The 22,323-nt window shown below is 39.4% G+C and overlaps 1 protein-coding gene across 1 annotated transcript in view; it reads right to left on the bottom strand.

Moving 5' to 3' along the window:
- The window catches only part of DAP (death associated protein), a 57,187-nt gene that overhangs the window by 28,626 nt on the left and 6,238 nt on the right, over positions 1-22,323 (bottom strand). The gene's annotated exons all lie outside the window — the stretch shown is intronic.

The raw sequence follows: 22,323 nt of genomic DNA on the forward strand, positions 1-22,323 counted from the left end.
CTTCCTTGCTATTCATCTCATCAACAGCTCTTTGTCTTCATCTATTCCCATCCAGCTTAGCAATCAGTTGAGAGATTTCTCAAGTCTCACCACTGCCTTTGTGTCAGCATACATCTGAAATAATCTCCAAAATTCACTTACACTCCCATCTAGGATGTATCCAGGTAGAAAACAAAATTCCACAATGGTACATACACTGTTTAAAATGAAAGAGGCTGTGAAACTGATATTAGAGTGGGATGAAAGTGTGTGAACTGGATGCTACTTAATGGAATTTAGATGATTCTACTCAGTTTGTCTACTAATACATAGCGAATAAACAGAATTCACAAATTGCATTGAATGCTCAACTCATTTCTTTTTTTCTACTTTACACTCATAACTCTGTCTTTCTTCAGCAAACAGAATAGACCTCAGGTGATGAATGAGGATTATGCAGAAGGAGATCCTCTTGCTGTAGGGAAACGGATTAGCAAATAAACTAGGGAATGCTCAAGAGAGAAAACATCTAGGGCTAAGGTAGTCCAGTGATTTCCTGGAGAATGTGTCAAAGCTATACTTAGCAAATCACATAACCAAACTTTTCACAGACTGCACTTTTTTTTTTTTTTAGTGGTGTCCACCTTGAGATCCTTGATTCAAAGAAAGAATGGTCAGCGCAACTAAAGGCAACAGGAGCTATGGTCGGAAGATATAAAAAGCTACATGCAAACTAAGTATTCTAATGTCACTGGATCTTAGCATCAAGCTGGCCAGCCAATTAATTGTACTCTCTGCGCTTTAACATTAAACTCAGCCTCTTCATACCTTAAGAATGTTTTAAAAATAAACTGATGCTAGAAGCACCACTTATAAACACCATGAAAAAGCCTATGAGGAAATTATTCAGAGACTGCTGTGAAAAGAGATTTTTAAATTGTAATAAATAGGAACTACAGCCACAGGAAATTCAAGGAGGGTTATAGAAGGTAGAGTGAATAGCTGCTAAATTGCATAAATTCTGTGAAATAAAGCAAGTTCTGAAGAAAACCTGGACAGCTGATCATACAACTAACGTCCGTCAGTGACTATGTACATAGGAACAGATTTAACCCTAATTCTTAGTTTTGGAGGTTTTTTGTGGGGTTTTGGTTTGTTTGGAGTCTTAGTGTTACTGTAAGACAACTTTTGAACATATGAAGCTTCTGATTGGTATCATTTAAGTGTGATGTTCTAATAATTAAGAGATGTTAAGTCTGAAACAGTTAATAAATTCACAAACATGTCTGAAAGAACATACTGGTTTTCTGCAGCTCCTGCTGCTTTTAGCAGAAACCCTCAAACCAAAGCTCAATGAAGGTTAAGTAGATTTATTTATTTTTTTTAAAGCTTAGTTTAACCTAGTAATATTATTCAAGCTATCTGAAACCTTTCTTGCAGCAGGGTAAGGAAAAGGAAGATAGCTTTTTTTGTTCTTCTGAAGATCACTTTTATAAGTAGTGCAGGGTTGCACATAGCTCATTAGATGGTAAACCCACATGGGATGAAGCTTTCTGCAAATTTGCTTTTAAAAAGCAAAGTGGGAAAACAGATTTCATCACACAGCATCATACTGACCATCACACTGATAAAGACTTGTATATTGTTATATTCACTGAAAATATTAGTTACTTAAACCAGAAGGGTAAGTGATGGTAGTAATGAGCTGTCATCCTCTGCACTGGCCAGCACTGCATGAGGTAAGGACACTCTGCTAATATCTTGTGTCTAGTTCCTGGACACAAAGGAGCAGCAGAATAAGCAGAAAATATGCTTTTCTGCACTCCCTTCTGTTTCTCAATATTAATCCCTTCTGCCATTCCACTTTGAATCTTGATTTTGATGTCCTCCTTCCTCTCCCCCTTTCCACCTAGCTCCTTATTCATTTCACCAGGTCTCTCACTCAGTTTTCTGCCCTATCTAGTGCAGTTCAGGTCTCTCTCTTGCAAAGAACTCCAACTTCCCGTTATCTTTTCAGATAATTACAATCTTTTCTTCCAAGAGCCTCCTCCTACTCCCTGAACCTCCCTTCTTTGTCCTAGAAAGACATTCATCCCCTCAGGATCTTTAATTCTTCCCCTTATTATCTAGCTCTGATAAATTACTGCTTGGAGACCTTAGTCCCTGGGTATTTCTATAGTCAGGATCCTCTGTTGATTTACTTCCCGTTGCAGGATCAAAAAGGAACTTCAGGAAGCAGAACATTTCCCTGCTGCCGCTAACCAGTACCACTCCAGAGCTGACAGCAGATTGCAAAGAGAGAATAAAACAATTCATCAGGAAAGAAACAAATGCCTACATATATTTGTCAACTTGAAAGTTTTGCTAAAAATCTTTCTGGTACCGTTGTGCAGTTTTAGCCCCTATCACAAGGCAAGAGGTGATAAATGTTATGTCATCTCTTCAGAAAATCTAAACAACTGCTAGAACAAAGCAAAGATAAGAAACTGGTGGCAGCAGTGAAGACAGCTGCCTACAAAGACAACACTTGATCCAAATTGGTGCCTCAAGTCTTACCTTCCTGAGAAATCATTGTCTTTTCTATTTCAAAGCCAGACTCACAGCAGTATTTGGCAAGCTTCTTTTAATTTTGGAGAAAACCAACCACATTCTGTGACTGCCTAAAAGGTAAATGCCTAATTACACTAGTTTGAAGTGATAACAATAAAACTTTGATGATTCATACAATTGGTTCCAAGTTTATCTATGCCAGTTGCCAAGCAGTTCTTTTCAGTCTTCGCTTTGATCAGAGAAAGTGACCTTGCTGTCCTTTTAATACCAACTGTAAAATAAGCTTGCAATTAGTTCTTTAAAGTTCAAGTGATTCTAATGAAATCTCTTATGACCAAAAATGCAAATTAATGCTTTAGTTTTACATCTTGATAGTTTAGGGAATTTGGATTGTTCTCTGTCCCAGATACACTGGAATAGGGAAGAAAATATTAACAGGAGCAAAAACATCAGGATAAACATACTAACATGTCGCAAGACCTAGCAATATTTTTATGGCTATGTTAATTAGCAAAGATTATGAAACAAGAGTACAACAGTTTTTTAAAGCAGTTGATAAAAAGAGCACAAAACCTTGCATTATTTCTACATAAGCAAAATTTATAGGCAGCTGTTCCTAAAAACATGCATGCTTCAGCTCTTCCTTTCTCATTAAGTCAAACAACAGTTAGATAGTAGAGCTGAAAATTATTTTGGTACCAATGTATTTATTGTGTTTCCCAGCACATCAAGCTGTCAGACTAATAATTAGTTTCATTTCAAATTAAACTTGACAGACAGTCCCTTGGTGAAAGAACATGTGTTAATTTAACCAAAACATACCTCTTCTCTTTCAAGATACCTCCTTCATCAAGCATACAGCTTTTGCGATACTCTCTTCCTGCTAAGTGCTACTGCTCTTCCTGTCATCCACAAATTCTCACTGCAAACACAGCAAACCTCTACTTACCCTCAGGTGACACACAAAAAGATTTCCTCCCCTCCTTAAAGAAGCAGACATGAAACCTGGATTTAGGTGTTCTTGTCATTCACAACGTATAAAAACAGAATGTGAGAGAGAACTTCTCCTACATTAGCCTGTTAAACAAGGATGACAACACCCTCTGACAAACTGACACTTAATAAGCACAGTACCCTCTATAACTAATTCCTTATCCTCAGACAGATTCTTCGTCTATCCATGCCCTTACCCTTTTGCAACTGAGGTCTACAAAGTGGCTCCAGGATTGAGTACAATAACTAAAGTAACACAGTGAAGACACTTGATGTTTAGCTACCAGAAACCAAGGACATTGAAAGACAGCTGTCTTCCCATATCTAAGTGAAAAGAAACACTCAAAGAAATGCCAGCAAAATTAGCCTTGAAGACTTGGTATTTTTAATTCAGTATCAGCCAGTATTTCCTCTCGTTCACAGGCTCATCTTGCCTCAGGAAGAGGTGTCAGACACACAACAGTAAGCAAACTATAAAAGAATCTGATTATAAGGAAATTTCTTCCTACTATATCACAAGGAGGCTGGCATTTTTTAAGGAAGATAGTTTATACGTAAATGAGACTATAAACATTGCTATTCTAAGTCCTTCTTTTTAAACCCTCCAAAGCTCTTGTTTGCAATGACATCAAGTTTCTAGGTCAAATGTGCTTCAGCCAAACATTCTTTTTTTGCTTGGACTTTGAAAAATACAGTTATAAGCTATTCAGTGGCATAAAATTTCACCCCACAAAACAGAAAACAACATAATTAAAGTACTACCTGTAGACAGATATTCACAAAATGTTTTGGGTTAGAAAGGACCTTTAAACATCTAGTCCAACCCCACCCTGTCATGGGCTGGGACATCTTTAAGGTTGCATTGATCAGGTTGTTCAAAGCCCTGTCCAACCTGATATTGAACACTTCCAACGATGAGGCATTCACAACTTCTCTGGGCAACCTGTTCCAGTGCCTCACCACCCTCACTGTAAAAAAAAAATAAATCAATCTTCCCTTTATCTCATCTAAAGCCACCCTCTTTCATTTTAAAACCGTTTCCCCTAGTCCTGTCATTACAGGCCCTATTAAAAAGTCTGTCCCAATCTTTCTCATAAGCCTCCCTTATATATACTGGAAGGCTGCAATAAGGTCTCCCTGGAGCCTTCTCTTCTCCAGGCTGAAGAAGTCCAACTCTCTCAGCCTGTCTTCATAAGAGAGGTGCTCCAGCCCTCTGATCAGCTTCGTGGCCCTCCTCTGGACTCGCTCCAACAGCTCCATGTCTCTCCTGTACTGGGGCCCCCAGAGCTGGATGCAGTACTCCAGGTGGGGTCTCAGAAGAGCGGAGTAGAGGGGCAGGATCACCTCCCTCGACCTGCTGGTCACACCTCTCTTGATGCAGCCCAGGACACGGTTGGCTTTCTGGGCTGCAAGCGCACATCGCCGGCTCCTGTCCAGCTTTTCATCCACCAGTACCCCCAAGTCCTTCTCCACATGGCTGCTCTCAATCCCGTCATCACTCAGTCTGTACCAATACTGGCAATTGTCCTGACCCAGGTGCAGGACCTTGAACTTGGCCATGTTGAACTTCATGAGGTTCGTATTGGCCCACTTCTCCAGCCTGTTAAGCCTGCTCAACAACCTCAACTCAGTTGTCCTGCTCTCTTAGGCAGCAAGTGCAAAAGTATCTGGCAAAGCTGATACTTCAAGTCTGTTAAAGAAGAGAAAGATGTCGGACAGATTTTCATAACCTCCTCAAAGCACTCTTGCAGCATGTTTTATTGAGGAATCTCAAGTTCAATAGTTATGTTTACTGCATGCCAGGTAATGAAGAACAAAAACATTCAGGACTTACCGATTAAAACCAAAACTCTACATTTGGTTCACGAACATCAGTAACAACCAACACAGATCTCCACAGAGCAGTGGCGTAGTTAAGATGCAGAAGTTTACGTCATAAATAAATTGTGGAGCTGTGCACTGGATACAGTTTCTCAGTGGGCCCTGATGGAGCACACAGCAGCAGAGAAGGTCATTGGTACCATGTGCGCAGTGGTGATATCCCTGCACTAGGGAGCAAAGGTCCCTAAATGCAGATACAGAGGGGAAAAGAAGTGTTTAAAGCTAGCACCTCCACACCTCTGCTTACCCAAAGAGCATAACAGCAATCTGATTGCCTTGCAGGGCTCCTCAGTAATACTTCATCGCACCCAGGCTGAGTTGAAGCCAGCTGGCTGTCCTTAAAACTTGCCTGAGTCCCTGAAGAATTTGTTCATATATTACCCAGAGCAGGAGACACTGCAAATACCCATGGATAAAATCTACAGTGGCCCCTGGCGCAAAAGAACAACTGCCTGCAATTCCTCTTGGATCATCACAGACAGGTGGGAACACAATCCAACCACCAATTTTTTCAGAGGCTGCTTATAGAAGCAAACATTTATGCTGCTTTTGTTTACTACGAGATCATAAATTAACACAGTTGTAGCGTATGAGTCACAATTGAGGTCATGTGAACAGAATTATTCACATCTACAGAAACTTGAGGGGAGAGAAAGAAGTCACCTTTGTCCCCCCACGAGGTTCTTAATTCTTTTCTCCTCAAGAAGATGTCTCAAGTTGGAGTTACAGCGTTAGCAGTATAGTCTGCAAATCCAAAGGCACTACAAGCTGGTTCCTGGCTGGCCCGGAGAGCAAACACAGGGCTCAAACTCTGTCTGTCAATAACCTCAGGCAACAAATTCCTCCTTGCTGGTGGAAGCGGGGGAAGGAAGTTAAGTCACATTCTGGCTGCAGCCTAGACTTCAGTCATTTTATCCGTCAACCAGCACAAAACTGTGTTAGCCCATGGCCAGGGCTCCAAAGTGAAGCTTGTAAGAGGCAGAGCTACTGCTACAGAAGAGAGATTTAACTGTTTCACCAGTTGTCTGACCCCACTGACAGTACACTGTCTCTACCCCCACCTTTCTTTCTCTCCCCACTACCATGCCAGAGACACGAATCCACGCAAGACGGCAAGGTACCACGTGAATATTTCAGACAGTAACAAGACTGCCAGCCGCTCAGAAGTGTTTCAACGCGTGAGGCAAGACAGAGACTACAGTGCAAGTGAAGGAATCTGTATCAGATTCTCACGTTGCTGGGGTATTATAAAAAAAAAATCTCTACACACACACGAACCAGCCAGTTTGCTAGGACACCTACCAAAAAAACTTCAGTGATATCTTTGTAGCTCCTCTGAGAAAGGCCACATGATAAATATTTCCTTTTATTACCTTGTATTTTCACTAGATGTTCCAGTCTTGTGTTATGGAAGGGAGAAAATAGAAGCATCCCACATCACCTCTCTACATGATTTACTGATAATTCTATTAGATGCTTCTTAATTCACAGTACTACAGAATAATTTAAACTGGAAGGACCTTGGAAAAGACCAGTCCAACTTCCTGCTCAAAGTGGGGCAACCTTGCTGCACCTTGACCAGTCAACTTTTGAGTATCTCCAAGGATGATGATTCCACAACTCTCCAAGCACCTTTTTCAGTGGTTGACCACCATCATCACTATGGTGGGTTTTTTCCTCCTTATGTCTAGTCAGAACTTCCCTTGTTGTCATTGGCAGCTGTTGCCTCTTACACTTTCATTGTAGACTTCTAGGAAAAGTCCACCTCCATCTTCTCTGTAACTGCTCATTAAGTGGTTTATCTACCAGATTATGTGGTGATCAGGTTCCCTAAAAGGGCTTACTTCTCCTTACCTGTTTCAAATGCATCTTGAAAACACAGGTACAAGATACCAGTTGCTCTATTTCACTAACATGCTAAGGTACCCTAGTAGGTGAGAATGGCTTGACTTTTGCTTTCTTAAACTACTCTTTCATGTCACTTCACTCTTGGTGTATCTGTGCCCAGCCGTGCCCCACACCATCCCAGCTCAATGTCCCCTCTCCTCAGGTGGGCTCTAGCCCTGGCTCACTGCCTTGCCTGCTTTGGTGATGGCAGCCACCATGGGGACCACCCATCCCTGCTGGGGTGCTGTGGGGCTGCGTGTTTTCTCCAGCAGCTGCTCCTGCCACAACTGCTACTTCACTTACAGGATCTTTCACCTGAAGAGAGTATGGCTAGAATAAAGATGACACTAGCAATTTTTGACTAAAGAAATTGTTGGATTCCCTGCAAAGGCTTTTATTCTTGTAGCCTGTTCCCTGTCAGTTCAAAAGTTCTGCTGCTTTTGACAACATGGTATCCTCAAGAGGCTTTGATTTCGGAGAATAATCACAGAGTAATTTCCCTCCCTCACAACTTACCAAGTATTACGTAAATTTTAAAAAGTGAATTTCCACATGGATTAACAGAAATAAAGCTTGCTACTCTGTCAGACTTACCTTTATGTTGCAATAGTAACCATCAGTTTTGCCTCTCCCTCCTCCAGCTATTGGCTCCCAGTTCGGTTAAGAGTGGGGGAGATCAGGAAAACCAAAATAATAGAGGTTCTTGCTTATCATGCACCGTTACAGGGGCGAGCACTGAACTGGGGCGGTGCGAGGACTGAAGTGAGCAACAGGTCCTTCATGCAGCGAGATCCACCAGCCAGCTTCAGGTCGCGTTTGCACTTAGAGCCGGCTGGTTGTGATCTCGCTCCCGGAACGCAGTACCACCCACAGCCCAAGCACTGGCCTTCAGTGCTCACCAGCCTTGCTGACACCCCCAGACAGGAGGCTGCGTGTCTTCAGAAGGACTCTTCTTGCCTCAGGAAATGCTGCTGTTGCTCTAACTTAGAGAGATTTACTTTTTCACACCATTGAGAAAGTGTCTCTCGTCCCAACTACTGCATGGACACGTGACAGACATCAGTTCCGATTGTTTCAGGATTGTTTGTAATTACCAGCTGATGAGCACTACTACAGAAGTCAATATTTATGCTGCCAATACTGCTTCTACCAAATGTGAACTCTTCCAGGACACCATCTCCAGAACAAGATCATATCCAAATTTCAAGATGCCTGGCAACAGATGAACGACAGACTTGCAGCCTAAATGAAAATTATCATACCAGGAGAAGCTCATTACTGAGTACAAAAAGTCATGAACATCAAGTACTACACACTGAATTAAAGCAACTCTACTCTGGATAAAGATTTTGCAGGCTCCTTCCCATACAGCGATATTTCATCCCTTTCAACAGTTTACTTTAGGGAAGTGAAAGTAAGTGATGGAGGTACAGAACCAAATTAAACTTTTAGATCAAGACCATCCACGTCTTGATATCTATCCAAAGATTGACTAGTCTCACTAGAATTTATTTGCAGAGACTATGCTACTTAGACTAACATGTGGCACTTAAATTTTTCATCTATATCTACCAGGTTGTCTTCTCAATTTTCAACTGTAAAAACACAGACTTCTCCAGAAAGTCTCTGCCAGGTCTGTGGTAAAATTCTTTTTTCAGTTAACTCTTACATTTCCTTCCTTTTCCATATTTCAAAAGCTAAACCATGTTTTTAGGTGGATTTTTTTCCCCCTTTTTAGTCAAACTGATTTTGGCAGATCATGAATCATCAACTAACACTGCAACTCTTATCTCCATCTTAGGAAAAACAAACTGAAAAATGTATAAATCAAGGCTATTCTCCTCCCTTTGCTTTTCCTTCTTTTCTTCTATCTGCTAGAAAAGTTCAGTCTATATTTATGCCCATGACTATAGTCTGAAGAAACCAGGAAAGAATTAATCATATCCAATTTATGTCACATATTAAAGATAATGGATGCAAATCTAAGCAAAGCCTAGGAGAGTTAAGGTGCTAACTCATACACTGCTGTGCCAAAACTGAACCCCTGGAAGCACTCCTTGGCAATCAAATCTTAAAAAACAAACCAAAACAAACTTATACTTATGTCTTAAATTCCACCCCTGTCCCCTCAGACTAATTCTCAGAATCTAGCCAGGAGAGATTTTCTGAGATACTGTAAACAGTGTCAGGGTTACGTCTGAGCAATTAGATTTACATTTTCTCTAGCCCTTTTTGCCTAGGGAATTTTGCAAGATTAAAGGTATTAATAACATCATGTATAACAGCAGCGAATCCAGAGAATAACACTGCTTTTGAGTTTCCTGAATTTGCCATAGAGCCTACAGATGTGCTATAGGCTTCCAATTTTTCAAGTCCCTAAACATCAACCACAAATGTTCTGCAAACTACTGCAGCAGTTCTACTGGATTGCCTCTGCAATCAACTAATGCCACCGTGGCCAATTCAGAAGCCAAATTCCCAAGTACTTCTCTTACTCCGTTTCGATACATAAATCTTTGACGAGATCACCATTTTCTCCCAACACACATATGTCTCTATTGAAACGGCAACTGATCTTAATGTTAAGTCAGTCTACAATTAGTCGCGCAGTGTTAGACGACATATTCACCTTGCTGGCACTCAGTGGGCAGCAGTGAACACATGGAGAAGGAGATGAAGACAGAGCATGCAGAAGAGTGCTCCTGAGAGCACCCTCCAGAAATCTGCTGCTCAGGAACTTCCTAAGCCAAAGGCTACGTCCTTGTATTTAGTAGCCCTCGACAAGTTATTTTCCATGGATTTTCCAGTGGCTTTTGTAATCCAAAAGTTTTTGCAGAGTTTAGTGATGTGCTTCTGGAGTTCCTCACCACTTAACTACACAAAACAGCTCTGTATCTCCTAGAGACTTGAAGATTTCACTGTTTACTTCCTTGTTGAGGTCACTGACAACAATCAGTGATTTCACTGTTTGCATATATGAAGTCCTATGTCTACCATTTCTACAAATATAGATTTTGTTTATTCATTCAAACCCTAATGCATGAATATTTACCCAGAAGCTTGGCCCAACATTGCCTTCTCTGCTGAAAGGTGAAATGGGCTATGGAATCTCATGGCAGCAAACACTTGCTGAAATTATGGCAGACTAAACAAACTGCGAAGATTCAATAACTCCAGTGTTAGCAAACATCATTATAAAAGCTGTGAAAATCTGAGATGATTTCTAATAGAAATTCTGCTGTGAGGTTCCTCGTACAGACACTTTGTCCCATTTGATCATCTTCTTTTTCACCACATTATGTAGTAACATAATTAAGTTCAAATAATAAAAAAAAAAGAATGCTGATTATCTCAGAGAAGCTATTTACTTGCCAAGGTTTCTCTCTTAAATAGGTACAAAGAAATAACTTAGAAAAGGAAATATTAAAAACATGCATATAAAGAGTTAATTTGTTTCAGGAACATGAATGCATTAGATTCAGCATATGAATCTATTACTTAGTTCCTTTGTTTGCATATTTTGGTATGCCACCTAGTGAGTATAACAGTGTTAGAAAACTTTAGCTCAGGATTTTCTAGAGAAAATGAGTGTATTTTCAAAGTAAAATTACTGTAAAGTTACCCCAAAATAGAGGTTATGTATGTTGGCTAAATATTTGATGTGACTGGTATTAAAATCTGAATGAATGATCAAGTGAAGAAAAAAACCCTTTCAGTCTATTTGGTATGCACAGAATTCCAAAAAATGCAAACAAGGCTCCTCACTAAATAAACTGAGTTACCATGGGATATGGTAGAAAACACTCTCGAGGATAAGAAACTGGAAATAAAGCATAGGAATAAATCAAATATCACAATGATATTTAACAGTAGGATCCTATAAGAATCTTGAAAAGAGGTCTAAACAGTGAGATGACAATATATGCTAATATTAGTGAATTATACAGGATAAAAAACCCTGACTGTATACAGTTACAAGAGATCTCAGAGGAACAATGGAACAATAAAGTGAAAAAGAAAGATGACACCTTGATAAATGCAGAATATACACACTGGGAAAAACAATCCTAACTGTACATACATAATGATGGGCTCTTGAACAGTTATTAAAGTCAAAACCAAATGTTGGAATCACCGTGGAAAGATAGCAGCTTAATACCCTAAAGGCAGTTAAAAAGACAACTGGAACACAAGAACAATTAAGAGAAGGGAAAAGAAGCAGAAAAATAGAATTATGCCCACATGTAAGTCTGTGGTATGCTTTCACCCTCCACACTGCAATTCTAGTCATCCCACCACAAAAACAAAAAGATAAAAGAGAACTCAAGGAAAAAATATACAGTAGAAAGCAGAAGGTAAAACAAATACAGTTATTCACTATTTCTTAGCACATGAGACTTGGAGGGCACAGGAAAAGGTAACCAGGCAAATCAAAAGAAAACACTTTCTGCAGCATACATTACTTAGACTCTGGTACTACCTCAGACTATTATCAAGGTGAGAAAGGTACATGTGCTCAAAAGAGAGCTAGAGAAATAAGAACCAGGTCCAATGGCAGTAATTTAATATGATCAGCAAGTTTCTAAGCAGTAATTTGGATTGCTAGATGCTGGGAGAGTTCACTGGGCACATTCTACACCGGCCCTTCTTGTACACCGCACCAAAGTACCATCTGCCAGGGAGTGCTGGACAGGCAGGTGAGGACAGGCAGAGCTTCGTGCTGGCCCTGCACAGCCATTCATATACTTGAAAACAGAAGTGGGAGGAGGAGATTATAATAAGGTAATAACTCCCCCTTTCCTTCATTATATTAATAGTTCTATATTGTTTTAGAAGACAACACGCAGGGAGAAGTATGAACTATATACAGTGTCTTAAAAAGCCATTAGCTAATAAACCTTCATAAGTTTAAAAAAATGCTGGAGAGGAAGACAAAATCTAGTGCATTAACTGCTAACAGTTATCTTCCCTTTCCTCCTACTATTGGTGGGGAAAAACACTGTGCTTTAACTTGGCTAATCTGCTCTTCCCAGGAAAACGTATTAAAACTTGAAAGAATGACCAATACAATAAAAAATAAAAAAGTATCTTCTAGCCTATTTGCTATGCACAAATTTCCAAAAAATGCCAACCAGAGTCATTAAACTGAGTTAGCATGGCATACAGCAGGAGACACTCTTGAGGTCAGAAACTGGAATAGCCAAACACAAAAATGACACATCACTGCTTTAAAACATCTATGTCTATTACATAGCTATTTCCATTAGAACTATGCAGCTCCTAAACACCATTTTTATTTCTCAGTGTGACACAGAAAACATAAAAGAGCCAATTCCTGATCATCAGACTAGCTAATTTGTTAGTCAGCTCTGCACAGAAAGAGGAGTATGTACACAGAGGTGTCTCAAGATTATAACTCTTCAGAAAAAAAGAGAAGTGATTTTTAGGAAAATACAACAGGAAGAGGACAACTGGCAATCACTAATACAGAAATAATTTCAAGGGTAAGACATAATATGAAATAAGAACATGAAGACTGGAAAACAAGGTGTCATAAAGGGAGATAGTCCAAAAGGCAGCAGCAGGAATAAATAATACATTAGCAGTAGTACTGCAAGTTCTCTGTAATTGTGCTTGCTTACAAGATAGGAAGGAAAAATGGAATATTAACTTCAAAGCGATTTAGAGGTCATCCAAACCATCCCAATGCAGGGAAGGAACCAGAACAGCTGCTGTTATCAGCCAGAAGGCCTATGTTTGGAGAAAACAGCGGAACACCGAGCTCCACTCCTTAGACGCTTTTGAGGTTCTGGCACATTTTTAACATTGTAAACTGGAACAAGAATAAAATCTTTCAAACATGCCAGCAGTAACAGAATTGTGTAATGTCTGAAAACAGGAAATTATTCTACAGCAGTTTTCAAAGCAGTAAGAATGCTAATTTCATTTAGTCAAAAGCCTTCTAAATAGCCTTATGTGGAAGAATTTGTGGTAATGCTTTTAGCGTTACTGTTGATATAAAATAGCATACACATAGCTACATATACTTTTCCTCTAGAATCACAAGCTAGCATGATCCTAGAAAGAAAAGAAGAATCACAGAAGTGGAATGACATTTCAGCAAAGTGAATTCAGTATTTTTACATCACCTCCAAAAGCAACATTTTAACAAGCCAAACACGGTTGTGCATTAGCTGGCCAGTTAATTCATTAGTGCCCCACAAAGTCAAAAGTCTAATACAATGAATGCAAATAACTTGCTTATTAGCAACAATAACATGTTTCATATTAGCAAATTAAAAAAAAAGATTTAAAAAAAATCTAGCAATGGTAGCATTCTTAAGTAATGCAAAGTACTCTTGATCATGCTAACAACCAAACAGTAAATACAGTTTATCAATGCACGTTCTAAACACCAATATGAAGTCTAGCTCTTCCACCGTACTACCTGGAGCTTTACATTTATTTTTTTTAATCAAAAAGAAGGCTTTAAAGTAGCCTTTGGGAAGCAATGACAAACATTCAGCACTGCAAAGTACCAACCCCCCCCCAAAACCCAGCATCTGTCTTAAATACACTCCTCTGTATTTGTCATTTTCCCAAAGTGAAATTTATAATTTAAGATGACATCTAACCCAGTCAAACCCTCAGCACGTCATCATTTGCAAGCTTAATACTATGTCCCCCCAGCCCAGAGAGAATCCCAAGGCAAGCCACAGGAACCCAATCCAAATGAACACCTCGAGACTCGGGGAAGGCAGAGTCCACCTGCTGCAAAACGCACCGGTGAAACCAAAGACGCTGAGACTCTGGGACTGTCCGAGTCAGTACTGCGGGATGGGGTGCTAGATGAAGCATGCCATGGGTCTCTCCATAACTGAGAGCTAGTCTAGAATTTAATTATGGCTCTAACAATCTGGAAAAAAAAAAGTTACATTTCAAGATCATTAGGGAAAAGAATGAACCACTTTGGTTGTACCCTGCAGAAACAAAAACAGCTCCTTCTTTGACCATGTTAACAGCTCCAGGCTCACCGTGTTATATATATAGTCTAAGGAATGAGTCCCAGAGAAACTGAAACTCATCAGAACTAAGATCTGTGTGAATGTTGCTAAAGTATTTTTTACTAATTGCCATTTATTTAACAGGATGCCTGTGACCAAGATGCAATCATTGAAATGTAACAATAAAATCAGAAGGCAGCAAGCCTACTGCAGCAAACACTTTCCCATCAAGTAATGAGCTGCAATGAACAGCTTTATCAACTGCTACAGCAGACTAAACAGAACTCTGATGATAATATAACAAATGTTTTCAGTGTTGTCTTTAATTATTTCCCACATATCTCCTGCTTCTAATACCACTGTCCTGGGAGCAGCTGACTGAAATTCTCTCGTTTGGCCCAGTGACAGTTAACAAATGATAATTCTAAAGTTTAATATTAAAATAAACTGCTTCGAAGTTCATTGCCTGCTGTAGCTGAGGCAGAAGAAACTTAAGGGAGAGGAAGGCACTAGTTGAAAAACTAGATTTCCCCCCCCACCCTTGGCAAACATGGTGTCAATCTCACACACCTCCTACTCATTTTCAGCTCATGGTGACTTCACTTCAAACATAGGGTTTTGATTCTAAATAAATGAGTAGCATCTGGTCCTCTGGCAGCTTTTTCTGGTAGAAATTCATACCTTTAGCTTTAGAAATGCTCTCGGTGTTGCTGAATACTTAAATAATAGAGATTTGGGTTTAGCTGACATAACGAAAAGCATTTGATTACACTTTTGGGTTTGGAGATTTTTGTGCTTTATACTGCCTGTGTAATCTCTTTCAACACTGTCCTTGCCTTCAAACTGGCACGGTGACCTTCATCCCATCCATTCCACTACTTCAGAAAGATACCAAGAGAAGAGCACAAAGCAAAATGCCATCACACCTGCTATTAGCTTAAGATACTTTTCCATAGAGACATGGAAAGCCAGGCTAACTAAGCTGTGTCACTCACAAGATACTACTTCCCTTCCCATCTGTTTTCCTCTCACATATGACTAAGCTTTTCTCACTTTCCTCATCACACAGAATACAAATTATAGACTTTCATTCTTTTAAAATCTTTTTCTTACACCAGCCTGGCTGACAATTCAACTGAGCTTTCCAGTTAATTTCATAGGACAGCATATGTTTCTTTGGGACCGAACCCGGCTCTTGCTGAGCTGGATGGTGTATCTTCTATTCACTTTGAGGGGGGAAATATCAGATCTTTTTTAGTTCTTTCACACATGCACACAGTACTTCAGGAATATGAAGAGAGCTATCCATAAAATGTCATAACTAGCACTTACACTGATGGATTTATCAACCTACTGCTTCAATCATCAAGAAATACTGGAAGCATGAAACAGTCTTTCAGAAGACTCACATCTTCCTGTATGAGAATGCTTCATTCATAATCTCGTCTAGCTTTTTCTCCATTCCCTACATTCACAGGTATTTTCACTTCTTAAATGGAGATATTCACAGCCTCTTTTCTTGCCTTACAGTAGTTCTGCATTTAAAAGTCAGTATTACATATTCTGTGCTCTACAGTTGCATCTGTAACTGTATATGCATTTGATATGGTTCAACACAGGTCATAGCAATTACTGTGCTACTTCTCCAAGCAACTGGCCATCTGCAGAAGGTATTGTCCTGAAAATCACATGAAAATTGCTAATATTGGGGTTTGATTTTATAATTAAACAAATTATGCATATATAAACTTTATTAGACTTGAGCATCTGCTAATCATAAAAACTATGCAAAAGATTAAGACACAAAGATGAATCATGAGGTGGGAAAATGCATTGAAGGCAGTAGCGCTTATGTAAAGGAGAAGAGTGTGACACTATTAAGAAGCTATTCCCTTAACTGTGAAGTGAATTTAAATCCAAAATAACAAAGATAAGAGGGAGGAGAGGGAAAAATGTACTAAGCATAGAATCTTTTTGGAAAATAAAGATGTTTTGGAGAAGGTAGGAAGCTATTTCCCTCACTGCACTATGTTCTGTACTCTGCTTAATAATACTACAAAATCACAGTTGCAAATTTTTTACAGCTCTTTTGACAGCATAACTTCCTTTTAGCCTTTGGAATATTTAACCATGTAAAGAAAAAGTTACAGTCACACCAAACTCTGGTATGACAACGGGATAATGCCCAACATTTGCTGCAGTTTGCGTCTTTCCCAGAAACTGCAAGCATGGTGTTCACAGCAAGTTTGCTTTTTGATTGCATTTCTCTCAGCCGTCTCATCCTCTTAAGGTCAACTGTCTCCAAAGCTCCACATCTGAGTAATGAGAGCTCAAAGGCCAAAGACATGAATAAACATCCTCAAGAGTCATGTCCATTACATCCATACATTTAATCAAGTTCCAGTTTTTATATGGTCAAGCATAAAATGGCAATATGCAGTCTGTGAACATAATCTTTGTGTAAAGCCACATCACCTCACAGAATCAGGCCCCAAAAAGAGGGGAAAAAAGAGGTGGTTAGAAAAGTGGTGGAAGAAATGTGAATTCTGACAAAGAGGAGGATCTGGATATTGACAGATGCTTGTACTTAGTGCACTCCTTCAGATCTGCCTCCACGACACAATAGCCCAAGGCACCTTTTAAGCCAAGACTTAAGTGGCCCCGCTGTCAGAAAGGGAGACTCAGTCAATCCTCTAGCCACCAAAGCTGCACAATTCCTCTCCAAAAACTTAGGCAGAAGATGTAGCAGCCTATCTGTCCCGACCTGTCTCTTTGACTTTAAATATTCACCATGCTGAGTCAATGCCTGCTTGTTTTTCCAATACCTTGGTTTTATAGATGCATGAACACAGGTAAAGAGGTCTTTTTTCAGCTTTATGTTGGTGAACTACATGGGAGAAACACTAATGGGCTATTCGCTCTAAGTTTTTATGGAAGTACAATGCTACCCATTCATGGAGGTTTGGTTTCCATGTTTAACAAGCTGAAAAGTATCACCCTTTTATTTTTTTTCTTACTTCAACTCCCCAGATCTCCCTCTGTCAAACACCTGTTGTCTCTACAACAGACAACATTAGAACTAACTGGATTGAAACACCTTCATCCATGACAGAAACTACCTCCTACAGGACCTGTGTGCAAGCAAGCTGAGCACCGGATGTCATTTCCCAGGACTTGCCTGTGCTGAAGGGCAGCTATTCCCAAGTTAAAGGGTCAGGATTTTGACTCCACAGTTTCTGCCCCAGCTAAATAACCAGAAAAATAGGATGAAGTATAAGGAGTAGAAATAGCTTCAACCGTTTCCCTATTTAAGGTGTAAACATACAAACCTGCTCTAATGGCTTAGTTGTATAATCTACTTTCTATTCTTTAAATGGTGTCAGACATTTGCACGAGGGTCATTACAAGGCCAAAATTAAAGACATTTCAATGACAGCAGAATCTTCAATGGCAAATGAAAAATAGAAATAATGCCTGTGGCTTATTTCTTGTCAACACAGCAAAGTGAGAGAAAGGAAAAAACAAATTTACTCTTGAATGAAAGTATATACCCGCAGCCTAAATTTTTGAGATTTCCACTGCCCTTCTACAAGAAAAAAAAAAAAAAAAGCAGGTGCAGCTTAACTAGCATATTCAGACTTTACAAATAACACACAGAGATACCTGAAGGATGACAGGTACCTTTGACAACTCCTCTCTCACCATGTAACTAAGTACTGAGATGGGCTCTTTGATATATGGACACCCATATGCTTCCTTAGCATGATTTTGCTTTTGAGTCACCACATTCTAAATTATTCTCCTTTTTTTTTTCCCTTTTTCTTTTGCACAATGAATATAGCTAAGGCAAATATCCACATCCTAAACTGAATTAAAATCCAGGCTGCATAATTTGTTCTTTCTAGAGCTAATGGGAAAGTCAGACATAATGCTGGATTCACAATCTTCAGGTATGTTTAAGACACAAAATGCATACAATTAACTTATGTATACTGAGAAACCACTCTACTGCATTTATATTCAGTAATTAAATCACTGTAATTACCCACTTTGTTTCAGAAATATAACAAAAGAGAAGGAAAGAGTCTTTAGACATGAAAGCCTTTGCTGTTTACCCTGTTTGTTAAGACAAAATGAGCCAGATATTTGCTTTAGATATTTCCTTCAATCCAGATGCTGATATATAATTATAGTTTCTTCTTCCTGAGGTCCCAGAGTGACAATTAACGAAGCTCTTGTGCAAAACTGAACAAGCAGCTCTCACTTCAAATTATCTATCTTTGAGGAGTATTTATTATGGCTTGAGTCAGATGCTGGCACAGAAGCCAGCATGATACTACAAATCTCAGTTAAACATGCATTCTAATAAAGCCTAGGACTATGAGTAGCCTACTTAATCCAAATATTTTCTATGACAACATACAATCCTGAAAAATGATGTTTTTTATTCATAACTACTTCTAATTATATGTTTCGCTTTCATCACAAAAAAACCAAACCTGCCGGCAGCAATCAGATGACTTTCAATCAATCAAAACTACAATCACATCCAAAAAAATAAATCAACGCACGTCTTAGGCAATTACAGAAACATAAGAAAGTCAATAACTGATCAGACCAGAAGTTAATCTAGCTAGTATTCTATCTCTAACCAGGCTGATCAAAATCACTGGTGTCCTGAAGAACACATGGGCCAAGCACCCTATCTCACAGTCAAGTCTGCAGCAGTGCCACTGGCTTTGGGTGCCAGACACATTTTTTCAGTTCACCTAAACCAAATGATGCAACCCATCCCGTCTTTCACTGAGTCTTCTCCATATAATCATATCCAGCCATTCCTCTGAGTAAAGCTATATTTATACCAGCTATATAAAGTTATTTCCATTACCGCTCAACGCTGAGAACTGCCTTGTAGGAATAGTTTAAATTTGTATAAAATCATCTTACTGCATATTGTTTTAAGGGATCACAAATCACCATTATGACAAGTCAGCCTATCATTTCATGAAATGGTAGGTTGTCATAACAATTTTACTTTAGGAGCCAGAACTGAATAAAATACTGTGCAGAGTAAATTACAGTAACTGGATTGCAAGTTGCTAAATAACTGAGAAAAAGAAATGTCAAAGAAGATATACCTGGTGAATGTTACTTTAAAGTCATCTTTATTACAGCACAGTTAGCTACTTCAGGGGTGTTTACCTGTATCAGCTTTGTTTACATTAAGACTAGAAACAGTGACCCAATGCCTTTTCCTGCAAGCATGCTGCAAAAAAAATGCCAGCTGTCTCCGAAGCCACAAGTACTTCTACGGACTCTAGCCAAAAGCTTTCTTGCTGAGCAGCTGCTCAGATCTGTGCCATCATGGGGAAGACACACACTCCCGGAGTTCCCAGGGAACTCTGGGACAGCTCAATATCTACTGCCAGTTCCACTAATCTGTCCTCAACTAAGCCTGCAATGAGATTAAAATAATCACTCAATCATCCTAGCCTCCTCTTCACAGACACACACAAATTACACTTCTCTGCTTTATTATTTTCTCTCACATCATTGTCAGCTGCCAATATCACCTGGTAATAATTGCCTGAAGGTCTGTTTGCTTCTTTTGACTTTGAATGCAACAGGGAGTAGAGATTGCATCATATCAGCAATACTACCTTAAAATGATTGTCTTAAAACGGCGAAGACTAAACCCGTGAGTAGAAAGTGAAAAACACAGATGTCCCCTTGCTTAGCAAAATACCAGGTAGCAATGATCAAGAAATACATGTATTGGTGCTGGAGAAACCAGAACAGGCTAGTGGCCTCTTCTCCCCATCTCCTGATAAACCTCCCTCCACAGGCATCAGAAATCCAAGTGTTTTAGAAGGGCACCATGAGTCACCAGCAGCAGAGACAGAGAAAGTCCAGGGGACTGCACCTTCCAGCATACAAGCAGCTGACATGCTGCAAATGTAATTTAATTTTGACAAACAACAACTTTATGTACTATGGCCTGTGGAGTTTACTTATTCTGTCTATGGCTAAATAACTTCTTGCTCACATCTATAGCTTGTACAGCCACCGGCTGCAGAAGTATTCCCACAGGAGCCTACAAAAGGCACATTAAACCCTTTCCCTCACAGACACAAAGGTTTCCCAGTTCTACCAGGAAAAGAACTTCTCTCAGACATGTAAACCAACTTGCAGTTTTGTTTTATAATTCATGCTGGTTCCCATCTAACTACGTCCCTCCTGCCGCTTTCTTTCTCAAGAGGATTAAATCAAAGACATAAAAAGTTCAGACCAATGTTTTTTGCATTAATATACAGGCTCAAGAATAGCTGTGTATCAGGCCTAATACAGACTGATAATGTATCCTCTACAAGAAAACCAAAGCAAAGAGCACACTCTAAGTGCATATTTTGACAATAAAATCTGATCAGCTGGCTGAGGGAATGGATATTATGAGGTGCACCAGCTAACTATTCCCTATTTAATAAGGTAGCTCTAGAGGTCATTAAACTTTCTCCTCTGCCTTTGAAGCATAAAAATTGCTCATAGACCTGCTTTACGATATTAATATACAGCGCGTATTTGTTAGCATTTAGTGCACTCCCTCTCCTGATCCTTCTGTCAGCCGCACGTTGTTTTGCGCTGCGGATCGGTCTCAGGACACCTGACCTGGACTCCCCGCAGATGATGCTAAACTGGAACGTGCAGTCCAAGGAAGCCCTTAACACATGCCAGCTAGGATTGATCCTTCAGTCCAGAAGACCAGACTAAGTAATCTCCAAAACACACGCAGTGTGAACATGAAGTCCTCAGCACCAACTTTCCCACTGCAGATCTGCTTCTATTGTGCCACAGCACCTTCTAAAGCTGACTCAGACACAAATATCTAGGTTAAATTTTAACTTTTCCCTACACTGTTTGAGTGAGAGGGGAAAGCTATGATCTTGTCTGAAGAAAGAAATAAAGTTGATAACTATAGTGTAACAGAGGTTTATATCTGTGAACAGGCGTAAGAAGCCTTCTCATTTGGATTCTCTAACCCTCGCCATGAGTTTGGCATGCCAAGGAAATGTAAGAATAAGCAGGTATATAACACCTTAAATAAAAGGATATAACCCCAGGCAAAGTTTAAATTAACCATAAGATATGATTCCTTCCTTTGGACAAAACTTGACTGCAGTACAGACCGTGTTTCAACTTACATTCCACTGAACAGAAATACAAGATGACCAACCTGTTTAATAAAGAAATGGCATAAAATTCCATTTTTCTGCCTTTCGTTTGAATATATTAAAATTACTTTTCCCTTCTCATAAATGTGTTTCCTATTCAAGTTGTGATTTAGTAAACAAACACGTTCGTTCTTATTTACACAGACATTTTCACAATGCCTATTTATTACCACTGTTTTACGTGTAAAGTAAACATCATATAAGTCAGTCTACTTACCAAAGCACAAGAATGGCTCTCTCTTTTTTTTGCCTTGAGCAAATAGCAAGGACAAACCCATGCAATAATCTAGTACATAAAGATTTCAGGTAAACATAGTCTTGACTACAAAGAAAAGCAGCTAGCCAAGGAAAGCAGCACAAATCCAGATGGCTTTTGTAGGAACAGAAATACAGCAACAGCCCACTGAACCTCCCTGCTTTCATTTCTACACAGCAGTTACTAGCAGTTTTAAGTAGATTTATTAATCTACAGTAACAACTGTTTGTTTTGGTATCCTCCACCACTAAAACTGCTAAATTCCCACCTAAAATAAAAGCAGAAAATATTAATAGCATTTATTTTTACTTGTCTTTTTAAAAGCACCATATTGTCAAATACCTTGCAGAGACAGGAATATGGGCCAAAGGGCAGAAGGCATCACCTAGCACACAACAAGACGACCTCATATGCAGACTGACAGCCTAATGTTTGTGACCAAATGTGCCTAGCCTTTATATTTCTCACAACACGAGACAATGTTCAGAGATTTTAGGAAAGTTGGTGTCTTTCTTTAACTGTTCTTTTTTCCCCAAACCTTCTC

Source organism: Grus americana, chromosome 2 (genome assembly GCF_028858705.1).
Source record: "Grus americana isolate bGruAme1 chromosome 2, bGruAme1.mat, whole genome shotgun sequence".
Taxonomy (NCBI): Eukaryota; Metazoa; Chordata; class Aves; order Gruiformes; family Gruidae; genus Grus; species Grus americana.